Raw genomic sequence first — 19845 nt, forward strand, 5'->3', positions numbered from 1 at the left:
GATGTCTGATGAAATGCCACTCTCAGAAGTCGTGCAGTAGTGATGCTGGGCTTCCCAAGTGCCCCGGTCACTGCCTACCCTGGGTATGGACACCACCTGCCTCGGAGGGCAGAACCCTACTCACGGGCCTTCCCGTTCTCTCTCTGCTGTCATCCTGTGCCAGGCCCCCCGCCCACCTTCCAGACCACGGCCTTTGCCTTCTCATAGGCCTCTCGTTTCCACTTGTGACCCTTTTGACCCACCATCCGTAGGGCAGCCAGGGCAACCTTTTGAAAACTATAAATTAAATCACATCACACTCAGCCACCTATCCTCTGAGTGGTTGATGGCGCACTCTCTCTGCCACTTGAGAGCTATTTGCATATATACTTCCCCCCTCTGTTTCTTTCCTGGACTCATGCCTTTTCTTCCCTCAGGGCTTATATTTTATACATGTTTGCAACTTATTATATTTGTAGTGTCTAGTTCTTTGCTATATGTTCAGGAAATATGTGTTGACTGAGCAAATGAATGAGTAAATAAGTACTCCGAATTCATGTGCTGGGCTGCTACTGGTCCATCCCAGGGGTGGGTTGTGGCTAGAGTGTAGGGAGACCAGTGGTCCCGGTTTCCCCAGGACGGAGGATTCCTGGGATGTGGGACTTCAGCACTTGCCTTGGGGTGAGCTGGTCACCCAACCATAATAACTCTACTGCGGTGGCCAGCCTTCCTTTCAGCCTGCAGTTTAATTTGGAATTGATACTAGAACCAAATGTCCAATGAGACCAACAGAAGTAGGTGATGTGTTTCAGAAGAAAGTGCCATGATTACCGGGGTTGGGACAGGGAAGGAAGGAGGGGCCGCTGCTCAGGCTAGGATGCCCAGGCTCACTTTTTAATCTTTGTTTTTCTTCCTCTCTAAATCTGGTTAATGCCTACCCATTTTTGTGTCCCAGGTTACATGTTACTCTCCCTGAACTCCTCAGGACTAGGCTCTGTTCCATTGCTTAATGTTCCTTCCACTTTACCTTTGTGATGTACTTCATACTTGCACATATTGGTTTAATGTCCATACTCTCTTGGTTGTATGGTGTGTATAGGTAAAGGCTGGAGCTGTCTTACTCGTGACTTAGCTCTGATGGTAGCATAGTGCCTAGTGTACAGTAGATTCTAGTCAAATGCCTGTTGAATCAACTTCTGTTACCTGACCTGTCTTTCTGCATAAGGGTAATGTTCCCATGAGAGACTTGAGCAGAAAGCAGAACTGTATCAGATGCCATTTCAGCACCGAGTAGCTGGGAGCTCATGTACAGAAAAGACTGGGTCCAAAAAGGGGCGGTCCTTTGGAGTAACCCAAGAGAGCAAAGAATTTAAATTGTGATATGACTTGGAAATGAACTGACGAATGTCTAGTTTGCACTGGTCCTCCATTCTTCCCTGCATGAACTTTACAAACATGTTGAAATCGTTCTCTGTGCCAAGCAATGGTCAAGAGCTTAGAGACACTGGACGAGCACCATCTAGTCTCTGCCCTTAAGCGCTCCATGCTTTCCCATTAATGAAGTGCCTGCTCTGTGTTCAGCTTTGTGTTGGAGATGATGCTGCAGCAATGGGAGACATGGAAGATGCCATGAAGATGCTCAGAGTTCGGAGACACACACACCAATAATTCCCGAGCAAGGCAGTAAGAGCTGTGACACCTGCAGGTATGAGGTAGGCAAGAGAAGGGTCCTAAAGGTCAACCAAGGACGGTCAGGGAAGACTTTCAAGAAAAGTGATGTAGAAAGTTAAACAGAAACTTGTCCATTAGGAAGGGAAATAAATGTGGCATGAGAGAGCATGGTCCACCTGAGAGGCAGTTGTGGGACAAAGCGTATTTAAGGGGAGAGCCCAGGAACTGGGCTTGAGGGGTGGCCAGGTGCCAATAGCCAGGGTGAGTGGGCCCATTCAGCGGGCATGCAGGCAAGGACTGGAACGTAGTGGGGACAAAGGCTGAGAGTGTCGGTCGGCACTAGGCCGTGGTGGCCATGGATGCTGGCCTAGACAGTCTGAACTTCATTCCACTGGACGTGGGGCTGTCTGTAGAAGGATTTTGGCAGACAGACTCAGAATTTATTCTGCCGACTTTGACCTCCTCCCTCCCGCACCCCAACCAAGCTGTCCCGCATTCGCAGCCCTCCCAGAATTGTTCTTGGTGCCCCTCACTTCCTCCTTCCTGTCTGTGCACATCCCATGGCCCACGTTCCCACCAGTGTGTCCTCTTCCGGGTGTCAAAGCACACAGTAAGTTTTGGCTGACACAAAAACTCTACAGTGACTTTCTGTGAGTAAAAAAATCACCTCTGAGACTGAAATGGTGAGCCATTCAGCTTCTGCTAAAGGCTGGTGGTGTCTCGATTGTGAGATTAGCATACTGATCACCTCCCTCTCCGCTCTTTGACTCATCTTTGGTGAGCACACAGGCTTCTAAGTCTTCATCATATTACGAGTTCCTTACACCAGCCCCCATCCACCAGGCAGTGCCCCTGAAGAGGAGCAGGGAGGACATCTGGAAGGAAAAAGGTGCTGCCAATCCTCTGGGCTTGCCCATCCTTCAGAATCCATTACCCAGAGGAGGAGAGGAAGCCTGTGCAGGGCCTGCGGAGAGCACTGAGCAGGAGCCAGGGGGTGCCCATGGCTCTTTCACTCATAGGCCCGTGCCTCAGTTTCCCCTCTGAAAAAAACCTCTTCAAACCCAATGGTTTTTATAGTAGCTTAGCTTAGGGGGTAAGCATTCATTCATTCACTCAAAATGTATTGTTCACTTCCTATGTGGTTAGGTTTGAGGATAAAAAAAAATGAAAAGCCACATCTCTGCTCTCACGATAAGATAGACCATTGTGATTGTATATAAACAGAGAACGGGGCAAGAGCCGGCTCTCTGTCCCAGGTGAGGCAGTTGGGTCCACACTGAGTTCAATTTGTGCTGACAGGAAAAGCCTGCTTTATGCCTAAAGGGACTGGCCTATCTGCCTGTCCTGTTCCTTCAGCCTAGAATTGGTCCATCCCCGTGGTTCGCACAGTCCCTGTGCACTTTTTAAGTCCCAGGGCAAATGCTGTGACAAACGTCGTGAGGCTCCCCTAGTCGCCCAAGGCAGGTCGGAGGGCCTCTCCTCTGTGCCCGGTGCGTGGGGCCCTTCATTTCAGCACACTCTCACCAGCTTGTCGTAATACTGGCACGACTTCTGTGAGCCCTTGAGGGCAGTCGGTGTGTCTTTTTCTTTGGGTTGTCAGCTCCCAGCACAGGACGCGGCACATAACGGGTGTCTATTAAAGTCCTGATTGAGTGAGAACAAAAAGGGGCCGGGCCCCTTAGCTTGGGCAGATATGCAACTCCCATTCCATGTCAGTGGTCAAGTCTACACACCTGGCATGCAGGGAAGCAAGGTATGCAGACTCCTGCAAATAGTTCTGTGGAAACTTGGAGGGGAAGGGTGCAGAAAGGTGATGCGCATTAAATCCAAGTGTCTCAAGAACCTAAAAGTCTGAGGGGGAGGTTCCAGTCTATGTGGTTGAGATTTTTTGAGGAGTCGTTTAAAGTAGGACAGTGACATCTAGTGGTAATAAGAAGGACTGCCCAGATGTCAAGTTCCCTAGTCCCCTGGCAGGTGGGGATTCTGTGATGAAGCTGGCGGGCACCTGCAGCTGGACGTGCGCTGTCCCGGGGTCCAACAGGACCACTGACTCCAGGGTGGAGTGGATGGTCAGAGTGCCAAAAACACAAACATCATGCCTGCAGTTACTGGCACTGTCCTGTGCCCTCAAACATCGGTTAACTAGTCTTACTACAGTTAAGCACCTATACAAGCGGTGTGTCTGTGACAGGGCCAGAATAGGTGACTGACCAGCCCAAAGACACACAGCAAATTAGTCCTAGAGCCAGGCCTAGAGTCCAGGTTTTCTAATGCTTAGAAGGAAGTCTTTCCTTTCCATTCTTCATTGTCTTCTGATGGCAGTTCTCACTGGGACGGTAGCCCAGAAGGTCACCTTATTCGGATATAGGGTCTTTTCAGAGGCAATCAGGGTTGAATGAGGTCAGAGGACCAGCCCTCATCCAATATCACGTTTTTAAAGGAGATATTTGGAGGCAGACCCGTGGAGAGGGAAGAAGATGTGGAGAGACACAGGGAGAGGAGGGCTGCCCAGAGCCAAGGAGAGACCCCGGAGCACACCCTTCCCTCACAGCCCTTAGAAGGAGCCAACCCTTCCAACACATTGATCTTGAACTTGCAGCCTCCTGGACTGTGAGACAATGAACTTCTGTTGCGTAAGACACTCTATTTGTGGTACTTTGTTACAGCAGCCCTTGCAAACCGATACAGACATCTGAACTGAAAAGCATTCTGACAGAGCCATCGCTTTCCAAGTGTGATAGATAGCATCATTACAGAGTCGGCAGACGCTGGGGTCCTGCAGTGGGAGAGTGGGATCGAGAGGGCTTCCTGCCGTGTGCGTGCATTGCCGGGAGCACCTCCTCATTAGCATTTACTCCCAGCCTGTCATGGCGGAGGAATGAGGATGCTCTTTTCTGGCCTGTCAACTTCCTAATCTGGTTCCACCCCCACTGCCTGGCTTCCTGATAAATTTCTAGCCATCAGTCATCTTTCAGCCCCGACCTCCATAGCCCTCTTACCACGGAATGTCACCAGACACAACTCTGTTAGTCTTAAACGTATTTTAAGCATTGCTTTGTAGGGTGCATACTTTTGGCATAAACAGCACTGTGTTGGCCCAAGCCTTCATCCGCTTCTTCAGGGGCAAGCTGGCACCCTGTATCCTCCACCACAAAATTCTTTTTCGTTCTGTTCAGGAAGAAAAGGCTGCTGAGAATGAGCAGGCTACCTGAGGAAGGAGCCACCTGTGGTCCCCGGGGGCTGAGGAGCAGGGCTCTGCAGGCCACAGGGAGGCCGTGGGGACAGGCACCCAAGGCAGATTAAGTGTTCTGTCTCAGACGCCAATGTTTCCCTAAACGTTATGTGCCTTTCTGACTGGAGGGTCCCTCTGACTTCTCAGAAAGGCCCTTGGAGCCTTTTCTGGAAGCTTTCTGGGGACTTCCTCACTCACTTCATAAAACAACCATTCACCTTTGGGGGTAGAAGGGGTTTTCTGGAGGAACGTTTTTCCTAATTTCAGTCGCAGAGGTGGGCATTGCAGGGTGGTCTGCTGAGACTCTAAATATTGCTCACTGCCATTTGTTTTCTAGATCAGTTCCCCCCATAGGCCATCCATGTTAGGGTCCCCTCGGAGTTTAGACAGCACACAGTCTCGGGTCCTCACTCCCCCAGGTAATGCTCCAGGAGGCTGGGCACACATCTCGGAATTCGTGCATTCACAATGTCCCCAGGTGACTGTGATGTGCAACCAGGCGTGAGAGCCACCGTGCCTTGCCCTTATACTGCTGTTGCGTATGTCTTTAACAAATGTGCATGGACCACTGTCCCTGCTGCAGAGACAGGGCACAGACCAAGGGACATCGGGATTTAGGGCATGGATGTGTTCTCAGGCATTCCACAGTTTGGTGCACAAGGCAGGCTGGTAGCAGCAGACATTTACCTATTAGGTTTACCTGGTAGGTCCAGGAGGGTGGGCAACATTCAATCTGCTTTTGGGAGTGGGACGGCGAGGTGGATTTGGACATTGTTTGACCCACGTTCCCCATTCTGGTTCTTTTTTATTTTCTTTAATTGGATAATTCAGTGTCACAATGATATATTTTTATTTTACCATTTTAGTCACCTTATACCCCCCTCTCCCTAGCAATCACCACACTGTTGTCGGACATTGGTTTTTAACTGGGGATTATTTTGTCCCTGAGAGATGTTTGGTAATGTCTGGAGACATTTCATCCATCTCGAGTTGGGAGGGGGCAATGCTGGGATCTCGTGGGTAGAGGGCAGAGAAGGCTGCTTCCAAATGTGCTGTAAGGCACAGGAAAGCACCCACAGCAAGGCCCCATCTGGCCCAAAATGTCAATAGCTCCAATCTTGAGAAACTCTGGGTTACAAAAGCTGTCCTAAGGATCGAAATTGGCTGGGTGAAGGTAGGGAGTTGGTGATGGAGAGGGTACAGCAGAGCAGAAAAAAACAGCTTGTCTGAAAGCGCAGAGATTCTGAGCAGGCGCGTCCTGGGAGCCCTGCAACAGGAGGCAGGCCAGCCCTGGCGTGAGGGAAGAGACCAGACAGGTAAGTTCCTTGCGTTGCAGAGTGGATTTCTTCCTCAAGGCCAGGGCGACCCACTGAGGGCCAAGGTCAACTGTAAGAAGTAAACTTGCATTTTAGAGCTATTACTCGGCTGTAAGTTTGACAGATACACTGAGGTGGAGGGTTGGGGGCTGGGGAGGACCCAGGTCTCTGAACAAAGAGATCCTCTGAACAAAACTTCTCAAACACAGAAGAAGTCCAAGAGCTGAGAGACTGTGCCAGATAGGAAAGAAGTGGGGTGAAGGAGGAGACTGTGGAGAAACCCAGAGGCCGAGCTGCTTGCATAAGGACGTACTTCAAAGCAGCATTGGCAGACCTGACAGCCGTCACAGGAGATCCTAACGATGAACATTCTCTGTCACTTCGGAGCTGCCCAGTCAGTTGCTGAAGTCCCTCGCAGCTCTTCCCCAAACACCACCTGTAGTTGAGTTTCCTCCCTGATAGTGAGGCCTGGGCTATCAACCTTAGTGTCATGATTTTTATTTCCTACAGTAGTTCCATAAAGCTGCTATTATCCCCAACTTACACATTTGAAAACTAAGATGCAGTGGACTTAATTATATAAATAGTATATCAGCAATTGCTTCATAACAAAATCTCCCCCTATCCTCACCTGCCTCTGGTCAGTGGCCTGCTACTGGTCAGAGCTTGAACCCCGCAGGTCCTGGCTGGCCTCTCTCACCTGTCTGGGGACTTGGCTGAGAGAACTCAGCTCTGTCCCACATGGCGTGCCTTCCCAGGGCCACCTGGCATGTTCTCTCGGTGACTGCAGAGTCTCCACAAAGAAACAAACATGGAAGCCCTCTTTCAAGTCTCTGCTTCAGGTTGGCTACTGCTGCACTGGAGAAAGAAGTCCTGCCGCTGAGGCCTGGGTCAGAGTGGGCGGGGCCTGGAGGTCGCCTACTCAACCGCCCAGATTGAGGGGGAAGCAAATTAGAGCAATTAGTCCACTCAGTCCACCCCAGCAAGTCGCGGCTAAGCCAGGATTTACGCCGGATTCACGCCGGATTCTTCAGATTCCAAGGTCTGTGCTTTTCCATCCTAGATGCTCCTGTTTTGAAAATAAGAACAAAATCAAGAAAGACACTGTATTCAGTTAGGACTTCACATCAGTGAAAACATTTTCATCTCCATGATCTGCACTGAGGCTTAGAGAAACCCCATGCAGCTGGCAGAACTGACATCTTTATTCAAAGAAAAAAAAGGCAAACAAATATTTGGGAACAAAAAAGGCTAATTTCTTAGCAAGCAAAGGGTGCCTGGGTATCAGTACGAAATGAATAACTCAATAGAAACGTGAGCAAAAGGCCACAAGCAAGCCGTAGAGAGAGACCCATATGGCCAAAAATATGAAAAAATGCATAATATCACTCAAAATAAAATAACTGTAAAATGCAAATAGTGAGATATAATCTTTTCCTGTTGAAGTGAATAGACCTCGAGGCCCCACGATCCCCTGTGTGGCTCAGAGGAGGGAGTGGGGGCTGGAAACAGGAGACCCTGTGTTGTTGCTGGATGAATAAACTGCTGTGATGTCCTTAGCAGGTAACTTTGGCAATAATAGTAAAAATATGCATATCAAATTTGACTTAACTATTTTATTTTTAGGGATGGACTGTAAAGCTAGGTATACGCAAGTCTGCAAAGATATACACTGGGTTGTCCATTGCAACATTGTTCGCACAGCTGAATGATGAAAATGCTCCAGGTCGATGTTGGAGGACGGGTCAAATACATCTTCCTCGCTTGGCGTCCAGGCTGGAGTTCAGGAGTCGGGAGAGCGAAGCAGACCTCTGTGTTCTGACGTGGAAAGCTCTGAGACTCCTCGTGAGAGAGAAAAACAGCAAGTCTCTGAATGGGATATACCATTTTCATTTGTATAAAATGAAAATATACACATCCGTGCTTTCACTACTAGAAATAACTCAAAGAACACCCAGGATTAATCGATTAAAGCGATTAGTAGCGGCTAATTCTGAGGAGGGACCGCAGGGCAGGGAGGGGGAAAGGACGGCTCTGCTTTTCCCTTCTTCACTGTTTGAATTTCTTCCCCAAAAACATGTACCAATTTCATCCAATAAAAAGTAAAATAAAACAGAACAGAGAACAGATTGAGAAGATGTTATGGTATTTGAGTATCGTTTTCTTTTTACAGGTATACTTACCTTTTATAGTCGTTCAGTTTGCTCAATTAGCATTTTTTTTACTGCCCGCATCCCCGTCTATTAAGAGGACTTTATTCTTGCCTAGCATTAATACTTAACAATGTCCAGGGACTGTTTCCAAGGAAACCCATCTATCATAGAAGTTACTGGCATGAACTCCTGTGGCCACGGATAGGGTCTTGTTTCTCAGCAATTTACCTAAATGTTCTTTTCATTAAAAGCACACATTTCCCTAAAAGCCTGTTCTTAGCAAGGATATAGAAGGTCATTTATTCTGTTGATGAAATTTACCCCTTGAAAAAATTCTTTGGCGAATGTGAAGTGAAATTCAAAAACATCCCCCATGCAAACGTACCCTCTTTGTTAAGTGTATAAATCTGCTGCTTTCTGTCTGCCTGTGGTCAACCCAGTACGGGTCTCTGCCTTTGGTTTCCACAGGTCAAGTGTATGAACGGTAGAAACAAATTCCTCACCCGCCTGCCCCTCTTGTATCCTATCAAGACTGAATGAACTCAGGTAGGAAAAGCATCTTCATGATGTTGGTGCCATTTGTCCGTTGGTCCTGTGCTCCAGGCAGACAGGACCGGCCAATCGCGGCCCCTATTCCCAGGGGCTAGCGACAGAGCCCCAAGGTCCCGCTCTTGCTCTGCTCTGGGCAGTGGCAGTGTCTTACTGTAGCTGCTCCTCGGGATGAAGCCTGTCATCCGGCCCTGGAGAAAACGTGGGCGCCATGATTGCTATAAAAAGTTACACAATCGCACCCTGGCTGGTGTGGCTCATCGGATTGAGGACCTGCCTGTGAAGTGAGAGGTTGCTGGTTCTATTCCTAGTCAGGGCACATTCCTGGGTTTTGGGCCAGGTGACCAGCAGTGGGTATACAAGAGGCAACCGAAATGTCTATGTTTCTCTCTCTTTCTCCCTTTCCCTCTCTCTAAAAACAAATAAAAAGTACTTCCAGCAGCATTTTTTTAAAAAGTTATATAATTACCAACATTGTCTCCTGAAATGACCCACTAATAAGCACAAACGTCATTCTGGTGATATTCCTGACCACCGCCCCCCCCCCCCCACACACACACAAAATTGCATGAGGAAACATTTGGAAACCTGAACTGAGGGTGTTCTACCAAGTAACTTCAAAACTGGGAGTGTCACAAAATCAAGTAGACTGAGGAACGGAACACAGAGAATGATGAAAATACTGCATTTTTACAACTTTTCTTTTTAGTGGAAAGTCCTGGAGGGAATGTTTTTGTTGTTACAGGTTATTCTATGAGACTGTTGAGATACAGACTGAGGGCATTCTGGGGGTGGAGAGGGTAGGGAGCGAGACCTGGGGAAGGGGCTGTCACCCAGGGAAGGCTGACATGGGACCCCTGGATGGACAGGAGGCCCTGTGAGGACTTCGGCTATGTGAAGGAGGGTATCAGGAGTCCCAAGGTTGGTTGGAAGACAGAGGATGTGACTCCACCTTACCCACTGGCAAGGTGAACTTTACTCCTTTGGGTGAATTGAACGGGTTATTCCCCGTTCAACAATTATTTTTGGTGCTGTCATTCAACAAATATTTGTTGGTGCTGTCCTGTGCCCTAGGGCTATAGCCCGTGAGTGGGACTAACCCCAAGTCTAATGGAGTGGTTGGCATGTGGACAAAAAGCAGGGCGGTGCTGGGAGAGTGCAGGAACCACAGGCATGGGCATCCGGACGTTCTGTCCTAACTTGGAGAGAGTCAGCAAGGCTTCCAGAGGGAGGGTGACAGCGGATAAGCGGAGACGTAAAGATTGCCCCCGGGCTTAGCAGGCAGGTAACAGGAAGCGAGAGCTCTCCTATCTTCAGAACAACACAGTTGGATTTCATGATGATCAGGGTCCCTTCCAGCTCCCATAACCTTGAGCTTTCTCTCACGATTCCTACCTCTCTAGTCTTAAACCCCGTCCAGCCAGAGGCAGGATTTGGCCCCTGGGAGAACAGAGGTCATGTTCTCACTACTCTGGGTCTCCCTGGCATGATTGTTCTGACCGATGGGACATGTCTGCCAGGCCTTTGCTGACGTGACTTAGCCTGGTTGGATGATGGGCTCTCCACACCCTCAGGACTGGAGAGTTTGCCCTCACGGAGTGGAGGTCACAGACTCTAGACACAGATGGAGGGGGCTGCAAATTAGGGCCATTAATTCACTCAGTCTACCCCGGCAAGTGGCGGCAGAGCAGGATTTAAACGGAATTCGTCAGATTCCAAAGTGTGTGTTTGTTTTTTCTCCTAGACTCTCCTCTTTGAAAAAAAGAACAAAATCACTGCCTGCTTTGAGGTCAGCGAGGCTCCCCAATGCTGGCAGGTGGATGCTGAGAGGCCGTGGCTGGCAGGGCCCGTGATGCTGCCTGAATATCCTCGGAGGCTGACCCCCAGTGGTTTGCTCCCTCAAGCGAGTGAGTGATCTCAGGCTCCCTTGCTGGGTGGCAGATGGTGGAGCCCTGGGTGCTGGAGGTGAGTGGGAGAATGATGACAAGCCACTTTGGCCCAGTTGGTAAGCCGCAGGGCCTAATTATAACCCACCAGGACACTCCAATATGGAGTTAGTTTGGAGAACCAAGAAGAAAACAGAGTGGTCACAATATGAATTGAGAGAGGCATCCACAGGCAGATGTTGGGAGGAGTCAGAGCAGGAGCAGTAGTGCCTGAGGCTGAAAGCCTGGGTGTGGAGACAGACCAACATGGGTTATTAACTTCAGTAAACCTCAGCTTTCTGATCTGTGAAATGGGGGTTATAATCACACCTTCCTCAGAAAATTATTGTGAGATTAAATGCAGTATTGTAGATTTTAGCATTTACTTTGACACCTAATCAGTGCTCAAGAAATGTTAGCTTTTTTTAATAATCATACTCTATGCCAAACAACTGTAATAGCTTAAGAATTTACAAAGCTCTTTATGCACTGCTCATTTATTTTAAAATTATGTTTTATTCATTATGCTATTACAGTTGTCCCAATTTTTTCCCCTTTGTCCCCCTTCACCCAGCACCCCTCACCCCCTCAGGCAATCCCCATACCGTTGTTCATTCCCTTGGGTCATGCATGTAGGTTCCTTGGCTACTTCACGTCCTATGTACATCCCCATGGCTATTATGTAACTACCTATTTGTACTTCTTAATCTCCTCATCTCTCACCCATTCCCCCACACACCTCCCTCCCATCTGGCAACTGGCAAAACACTCAGATCCTTGATTTTATCTCTGTTCTTATTTGCTAAGCCTGTTTTTTAGATTCAATTATTGATAGATGTGAATTTTTCTATTTTATTGTTCATAGTTTTGATCTTCTTTTTCTTAAATAACCCCCCTTAACTTTTTGTATAATAATGGTTTGGTGATGATGAACTCCTTTAGTTTTTTTTTTTTTTTATGTCGGGGAAGCTCTTTATCTGTCCTTTGATTCTAAATGATAGCTTTGCTGGGTAGAGCAATCTTGACTGTAGGTCTCTGACTCAATATTTCTTGCCAATACCTTCTAACCTGCAATATTTCTTTTGAGAAACCATCTGACAGTCTTATCGAAGCTCCCCCGTAGGTAACTAAGTTCTTTTCTCTTGGTACTTTTAAGATTCTCAATTTGTCTTTAACCTTTGGTATTCTAATTATGTCTTGGAGTGGAACTTTTTGCATCCATCTTGTTTGGGATTCTTTATGCTTTCTAGACTTGCATGTCTATTTCCTTCCCCAAATTAGGGAAGTTTTTTTCTTCATCATTTTTCCAGATAGATTAACAATTTCTTGCTCTTTCTCTTCAGGCACCCTATGATGCAAGTGTTGAAATGCTTGAAGTTGTACCAGAGGCTGCTTACACTATCCTTGTTAATTTTTTATTCTTTTTCTATTCTTGTTGTTGTGTGAGTTTTTTTTTACTTCCTCCTTTTCCAAATCATTGACTTGATTCTCATCTGTATCCACTCTACTGTTGTTCCCCTATACATTGTTCTTTACTTTAATCAGTGTATCCTTCATTTTTAGATCTTTTTTATGCTGCTGAAGTCCTCACTAAGTTCCTTGAAGATCCTTATAACCAGTGTTTTGGCTCTGCATCTTGCTTATCTCCATTTCATTTAGCTCTTTTGCTAGAGTTTTTATCTTTTTTTTCCTTTGGGCCATGCTTCTTTGTCTCCTCATTTTTTTAAAGATTTTTATTTATTTATCTTTAGAGGGTAAGGGAAGGAGAGAAGGAGAGAAACATCAATGTATGGTTGCCTCTAGCGCACCCCCTGCTGGGAACTGGCCTGCAACCCAGGCATGTGCCCTGACTGGGAATCGAACCGTGATCATTGTAGGCCGGTGCTCAATCCACTGAGCTACACCAGCCAGGCTGTCTCCTCATTTTGGCAGCTTCCCTGTGTTTGTTTCCACCTATTAGGTAGAGCTGCATTGACTGCATATCTTGGTAGTGTGCTCTAATGTAGTAGGTGTCCTGTAGCATCCAGTGGCACAGCCTCCCCTGTCACCCAAGCTGGGTACTCAAGGTACAATCTTTGTGTGGGCTTAGTACACCCTCCTCTTATAGTTGAGACTTGTTTGCTGTGGGCAGATGAATGGGAGGGATTTACCCAGGCCAGTCAGCTGCAAGGATTGGCTATAACCACTGACTGCCAACCTCCACCCTCCATGGAATATCAGCTATGCAGGGGCGGAGTGGGTCTGTAGCTGTCCCCCTGGTCCCCTGTAGCTGTCCAATGTGGTCTGTAGCTGTCCCCTGGCTGCATAGTCTCTGGGGTTTCCCAGGTGGTGCAGGACAGGTTAACCACCACCTATATTTTACCTGGGGCACCCTTCCTGAGCTGTAAAGCAATCAGAGATGGCTGCTACTCGTGTTGGGCTTGGAGATTCCCAGGTGAAGCCAAGCTGTGACTGAATCTGGCTGCTGACTGAACCCAGGTGTTGCTTGTTTGATAGGATCTAGGGACCAAGACCAGCCATTCTTATGGAAAAGTAGCTTGGGTACACCAAAAATTGGGTGGGGTAGAGCCTCTATGGATTTCCAAGGTGGGTCACAGAGTGTTAGGTTGATGGAATCTCAAATATGGTGCCAGCCTAGTGGCTCTGTGGGGGGAGGCTCAGTAAATGGACAATGGCTTTTGCTCGCCCTGATGCCAGACACTTCAGTCTCTCCCTGTACACCACTGGTGCCCTTCAAGCTGCCACCTTGGTTCTGGAGCTCAGAGGATGTGAGTCTGAGTATTTGAGTCTGTGTGTGCGTTCTTCAAGAGGAACTGCTTGGGGCTCCAGCAACCTCTTCTACTAAGTCAATTCTTGTTGGGTTTTGCAGCCAGAAATTGTGGAGACTTATCTTCCTGACACTGGAATCCTGGGCTGGGGGGCCTAGTGTGGGTTTGGGACTCCTTGCTCCTGAGATATCTCTCCCAAATTTTTATCTGCATGGATGTGGGGCCAGCCTGTTCTGTGTTCATGCCCCTTCTACCAATTTGGATGGATGTGGTTTCTTCAATTTGTGGTTGTCAGACTTCCATTCAACTCAATTTCTGATGTTTCTCAGTGATGGTTGTTCTATATTTTAGTTGTGCTTTCGAAGTGGTGAGCCATGTCTGCCTACATTGCCATCTTGGCCAGAAGCTTCCCTTCTTATATCTTTTACAGGTGTTTCTTCCCCATGTTTATCAAGTTTTCCCAAAGTATTTTTTAAAAATATTTTATTTATTTATTTATTTTTAGAGAGAAGGAATGGAGAGAGAAAGAGAGTGAGAGAAACATCAATGTGTGGTTGCCCCTCACGTGGCTCTACTGGGGACTGGGCCCGCAACTCAGGCATGTGCCCTGACTGGGAACTGAACCGGCAACCCCCCAGTTCACAGACTGCACTCAATCCACTGAGCTACACCAGCCAGGGCTAGTTTTCCCAAAGTATTTATCTTAGTTTTGATAGAAACAGAAACTCTCTTCTTTTTCACATTGGAAGGCCATAATTTTATCTAGCATTTAATGAAATAATTTAATTTAATAGCAAGTACAACCAGAATGAAAAAATGTAGATGTAGACCAAACTGATGCTTGGTATTACACAACTCACAGGGGGTGCAGAGTGAGTGGGCACACTATAGATGCCACCAGCTGTGGGCATCTGGGTGCTGCCAATGCCAGCCAGCATATTTTACAGAAAATGGAGACCACCAGCTAAAATGACCAGCTGGTTAAGCCAGGGTCTGTAGAGGAGATTCTACTTGCGGATTCCATAAAGCACAATTCCTTCTCTTGGTTTAGGTCTTTGCACATTGTGCTTTTGGTCAGGAAGGCCCTTCTGGTCTCTTTCCACGTGTCCATTTTCCAGGCCCATAGTTATTTTTCTTCATGACTGACTTTAGGGATTGTTTCTTTCTGTGCTATTTGTCTCTCCTCTCTCACATGAATCTTTCTCTGACTATCTGCTTGATCCCTAGTTGTGCACTTCTGGTTCTTCCCACCTCCCCTGGGCAGTTGGCTGGGCCACAGGATGGAAGGAGCCTGGGTGCCCTTCCCCCTCTACCCAGGCTTACGCCCCTCACTCCATCACATTTAGTGGTTACTCTCTGCCCCTCCCACTAGTATTTGAGCATCTTGATAGCTGGGTCTTTGTCATAGTCCTTTTTGTTTTCCCAGCACCAAGTCCAGTGCCTGACCCATAGATTTTCATGAAAAGTTTGTTGAATTATTTGTAATTCATTAGAAATTACTTTGCATATAGTCCAGTGGTATTGAAGGTTGAGCATCATAGTCCAGTAATCAAAATGTAATTCCCAAATGGCCTGAGATATTATTTGCATTTCTTGAAAGCAGTGAACATAACAAAATTACTTAAAACTCCTTTTATTTTCTAAGCTTCTATTCACTTAAGTTTATCACCATTTGGTTTTCACAGTCACTGGCTTGGGGAAAAGAGTGTGGAGAATCACGTATGTAAGGCTCTTATGGGCCAGCCCTAGAAATGGCACATCCACTCTTACTGATATTCCTAAAGCCAGGACTCAGTTACGTGTCTTCTGTACCCCAGTTTCAAAGGAGACTGGGGAAGTGGTTTAGCGGTATCCCAGGCAGAGCAAATTACTGGGTCACGGGGGTAAGTAAAACTATCTTTAACATTATTACATAATGTCAAAATATTTTGAAAATGGTATACCAATTTATACTGCATTCACATTGGACTATAAATGTGAGTTTATAACTCTAAACAATAGACAAGAGTTTCTATTGTTCCGCATTTTGGTCAATATATCTTGTTCATCTTTGGGCCTCCATGATAACGTCTATCACACATCCCCTTACAAGGTTTGTATTTGTCTCCTTTATAAGATTGTGACCCTTATTCATGGAAGTTACCCTGATCTTTGATCACACATACTCAGCAATTCTACCCTAAATACATGTATGCAGCAGAAAGGTGTGGAGGCATGCACCCAGGGACATGTACAACAATATTCACGGCAACACTAAAAGGTAGAACCTGGAAGCAATGCGAGTGCCTATTGTAAGTTCAATGGAGCCCTACACAGCAGTGAGAATGAAGAACTGTAACTACATACAGCAGCAAGGATGAGCTTTAAAAATGCAATACTGAGCAAAGCAAGTTCCTATTGTATGAATTATTCACATAAAGTTCAAAGCCTGAAACATCTGGACAATAGGACTTAGGGTTACCTACTTGGGTGGTGAAATTGTAAAGAAAAGAACAGAAGTGATAACCATGAAAATCGGGGCATCATCAGGGAAAAGAGAAGGGGTTGTGACTGAGAAGAGGCCCACTGGTGGCTCTATAGAGTGGAATTAGGTAGGCCGACACAGTGCTTTAGGGATCAGAGTTTGTCATAGGCAGTGTTAGGAGAGAGCTAATTAACATGGTCTGAGAAAATATTGATCAGAAATTTCAAACCAAGTGGGTTTGTCCCAGGGGGTGTGACGACAGGGAAGTACCTCTCCCAGGCGCATGAGGAAGCGTGGCATTCCACCCTCAGCTCTTCCTTCTTCTGGCCCAAGGCTCTGTCCCATGTAACACTGACACCTTAGCGTGGATGTAACATAAATTTAGAAAGCCAAAAAACCCTAAAGATTAGCCAAGCCAACCCCGTTATGATATTTAGTGAGGAACATGAGCCCAGAGGAAAGAGACTGGCCCATCATCATCCATGGTCAAAGCCAGTGTGACATCCTGCTCCCCCAGTTCCCACTCCAGGGCGCTTCTCCTGCTCCACACTGCTCACGAGGTCCTGGCCCTGTGTGTTTTCCTGGACGACCAGAGGAGAGGAAGGAAAGGGGCATCGCAGAGGGGAGGAAAGGCATGGGGAAGAGAAGCAGGAGGAGGGGAAATCTTGAATAGTTGAAAAATGTCCTCTATCTATTGAATTATAATGTACACCTGAAACCTATATAATTTTATGTACCAATTTTACCTTAAAAAACAACACTCATCTAACCCACACTGAATCCCTTAGGTTTTCTGACTACAGCACCACTTTGAGATGATAATGTGCTCTGTGTGAACTTATAATTTTGCCTGGTGAAAGAAGACATCTCGCTGGTCTTTTGTTTATCTTAAAGCTGCTTCTTCTAATTCTGACACAGGCTACACAGCATTGGCAAATCTTGAAAACATTCAACATAATATGAGGTCGAACAGGCAAATTTATAGAAACAAAAGGTATGTATAATAATGGTTATCAAAGGGCTGGAGAGAGTGAGTGAGGGGGAGTTTAATTGTTTCATGGGTACGTAGTTTCTGTTCAGGATGATGAGATAGTTCTGGAAATAGCGAGGATGGTTGTACAACATCATGAATGTACTTAACTCTATTGAATTGTATACTTAGAATGATTTAATAACTAAATCATATGTCATGTATATTTTGCTATTTTTTAAATAGCTGTTCCTTCTAAGGTGAGGGTAATGGCAATGGAAAAAGTCTCATGCTTCTGTTCAATAAAAATTAAATCCATTAAAAAAAGAAACAGTGTTACTAAGTTTAGACATATAAGTCTGTGGGCAGTTTTTGTTACTGTGGTGTGTATCTCAGAAAATACAGTTCCCGGAGCTAGTGTGAGGATGACCGTGCTGTGATGGAAGGAGCTGCACACCGCTGGGCAGAACTGGTCTGCTAGGCAGATCATGGCACATCTATTTTGCAAATTTTGGTTTTTGATTCACTTCTGAAGGATGAGGGTACCCCTGGACTATAGGAGATGTACGATTTCTTGACCTGGGTGGTTCATTCTTTATTCATTTCACTGTACATTTATAATTTTTCACTTTCTGTGTCATATTTCAAATTAAAAAGTATATGTATGCCAATACCAGGCTGTTTTGATTACAGTGGCCTTGTAATACAGTTTGATATCAGGCATTGTGATCCCTCCTACTTTGTTCTTCTTTCTCAACATTGTGGCTGCTATTCAGGGTTGTTTATGGTTCCATATAAATTTTTGAAGTGTTTGTTCTATGTCTGTGAAATATGCCATTGGTACTTTAATAGGTATTGCATTGAATCTGTAAATTGATTTGGGTAGTATGGACATTCTGATGATGTTAATTCTTCCAATCCATGAACACAGTATATGTTTCCATTTGTTTGTGTCCTCCTTGATTTCTTTCTTCAGTACTTTTTTTCTGCATACAGGTGTTTTACCTCCTTGATTAGGTTTATTCCTGGGTATTTTATTTTTATTTTTGCTATATCGAATGGGATTTTTTCTTGATTTCTGCTTCTGCTGTTTCATTTTCAGTATACAAAAATGTCTTTGATTTCTGGATATTGACTTTGTAACCTGCTGTTTTGCCAAATTCACTTATTAGTTTGAGCAGTTTTTTGGTAGAGTCTATAGGATTTTCTATGTACACTATCATGTCATCTGCAAACAATGACAGTTTTGTTTCCTCCTTTCCAATTTGAATGCCTTTTATTTCAGGCACATAGACCAATGGAACAGAACAGAGAACCCAGAAATAAACCCAACTCTCTACAGTCAATTAATATTCAACAAAGGGGGCAGTAACATAAAATGGGGTAAAGATAGCCTCTTCAACAAATGGTGTTGGGAGAACTGGACATGTACATGCAAAAAAATGAAACTCCAGCACCAACTTACACCATACACCAAAATAAATTCAAGGTGAATGAAAGACTTAAATATAAGCCGTGACACCATTAAAGTCCTGGAGGAGAACATTGGCAGGAAAATATCAGATATTTCACGCAGCAACATTTTTACTATTATGTCCCCTAGAGCAAGGACTATAAAGGAAAGAATAAACAAATGGGATCTCTTCAAAATAAAAAGCTTCTGCGCAGCTCAAGAAACAGGAGTAAAATAAAAAGACAACCAACTGTATGGAAAAACATATTTGTCAATGATACCTCAGACAAAGGTTTAATCTCCAAAATATATAAAGAACTCACACGACTTCACTCTAAGAAGTCAACTAACCCAATTGAAAAATGGGGAAAGGACTTGAACAGACACTTCTCCAAGGAGGACATACAGAGGATCCAGAGACACATGAAGAGATGCTCAATATCACTTGCTATCAGAAAGATGCAAATTAAAACCACAATGAGATACCACTCTACACCGGTGATAATGGCTATAATAAACAAAGCAATAAACAACAAATGTTGGAGAGGGTGTGGGGAAAAGGGGACTCTGGTCCACTGTTGGTGGGATTGTAGACTGGTACAACCATTATGGAAAACAGTATGGAATTTTCTAAGAAAAATAAAATTGGACCTGCCCTTTGACCCAGCAATTCTACTGCTAGGATTGTATACTAAGAACCCTAAAACACCAATCCCAAAGAACATATGCACCCCAATGTTCATAGCAGCACAATTTACAATAGCCAAGAGTTGGAAGCAACCTAGGTGCCTATCAGTAAATGACTGGATCAAAAAACTATGGTACATATACACAATGGAATTCTATGCAGCAGAAAGAAAGAAGGAGCTCCTACCTTTTGCAACAGCATAGATGGAACTGGAAAGCATTATGTTGAGTGAAATAAGCCAGGTATTGAAGGACAAATACCATATGACCTCACCTTTAACAGGAAGCTAAACAACAAAACAAACAAGCAAGCAAAATATAACCAGACACTGAAATAGAGAACAGGCTGACAGTGACCAGAGGGGAGAGGGGAGGGAATTTCAGGGGAAATAGGGGAGGGATTTAGAGGAACATATATAAAGGATACATGGAAAATAACTGAGAAGGGTGGAAATGGGGGGCGAGCACGGAGGATGGGATGGGATGGGAGTAATAGACAGAAAACTGTACTTAAAAAATAATTAAATATTTTTTTTAAAAGTTAAAAAGCATATATTTAATTTATTTAAATGTCTGTAGAGAAAGATACATACAAAATAGTGATAGAATATGTGCCCAAATGCAAAAGACGTTTTTCTTTTGCATAGCAGAATTGTGATTTTTAATTTCTTTCTTTGT

This window comes from Sturnira hondurensis, unplaced genomic scaffold (assembly GCF_014824575.4).
Source record: "Sturnira hondurensis isolate 20B ecotype Veracruz unplaced genomic scaffold, ASM1482457v3 Scaffold0003801, whole genome shotgun sequence".
NCBI classification, from domain to species: domain Eukaryota; kingdom Metazoa; phylum Chordata; class Mammalia; order Chiroptera; family Phyllostomidae; genus Sturnira; species Sturnira hondurensis.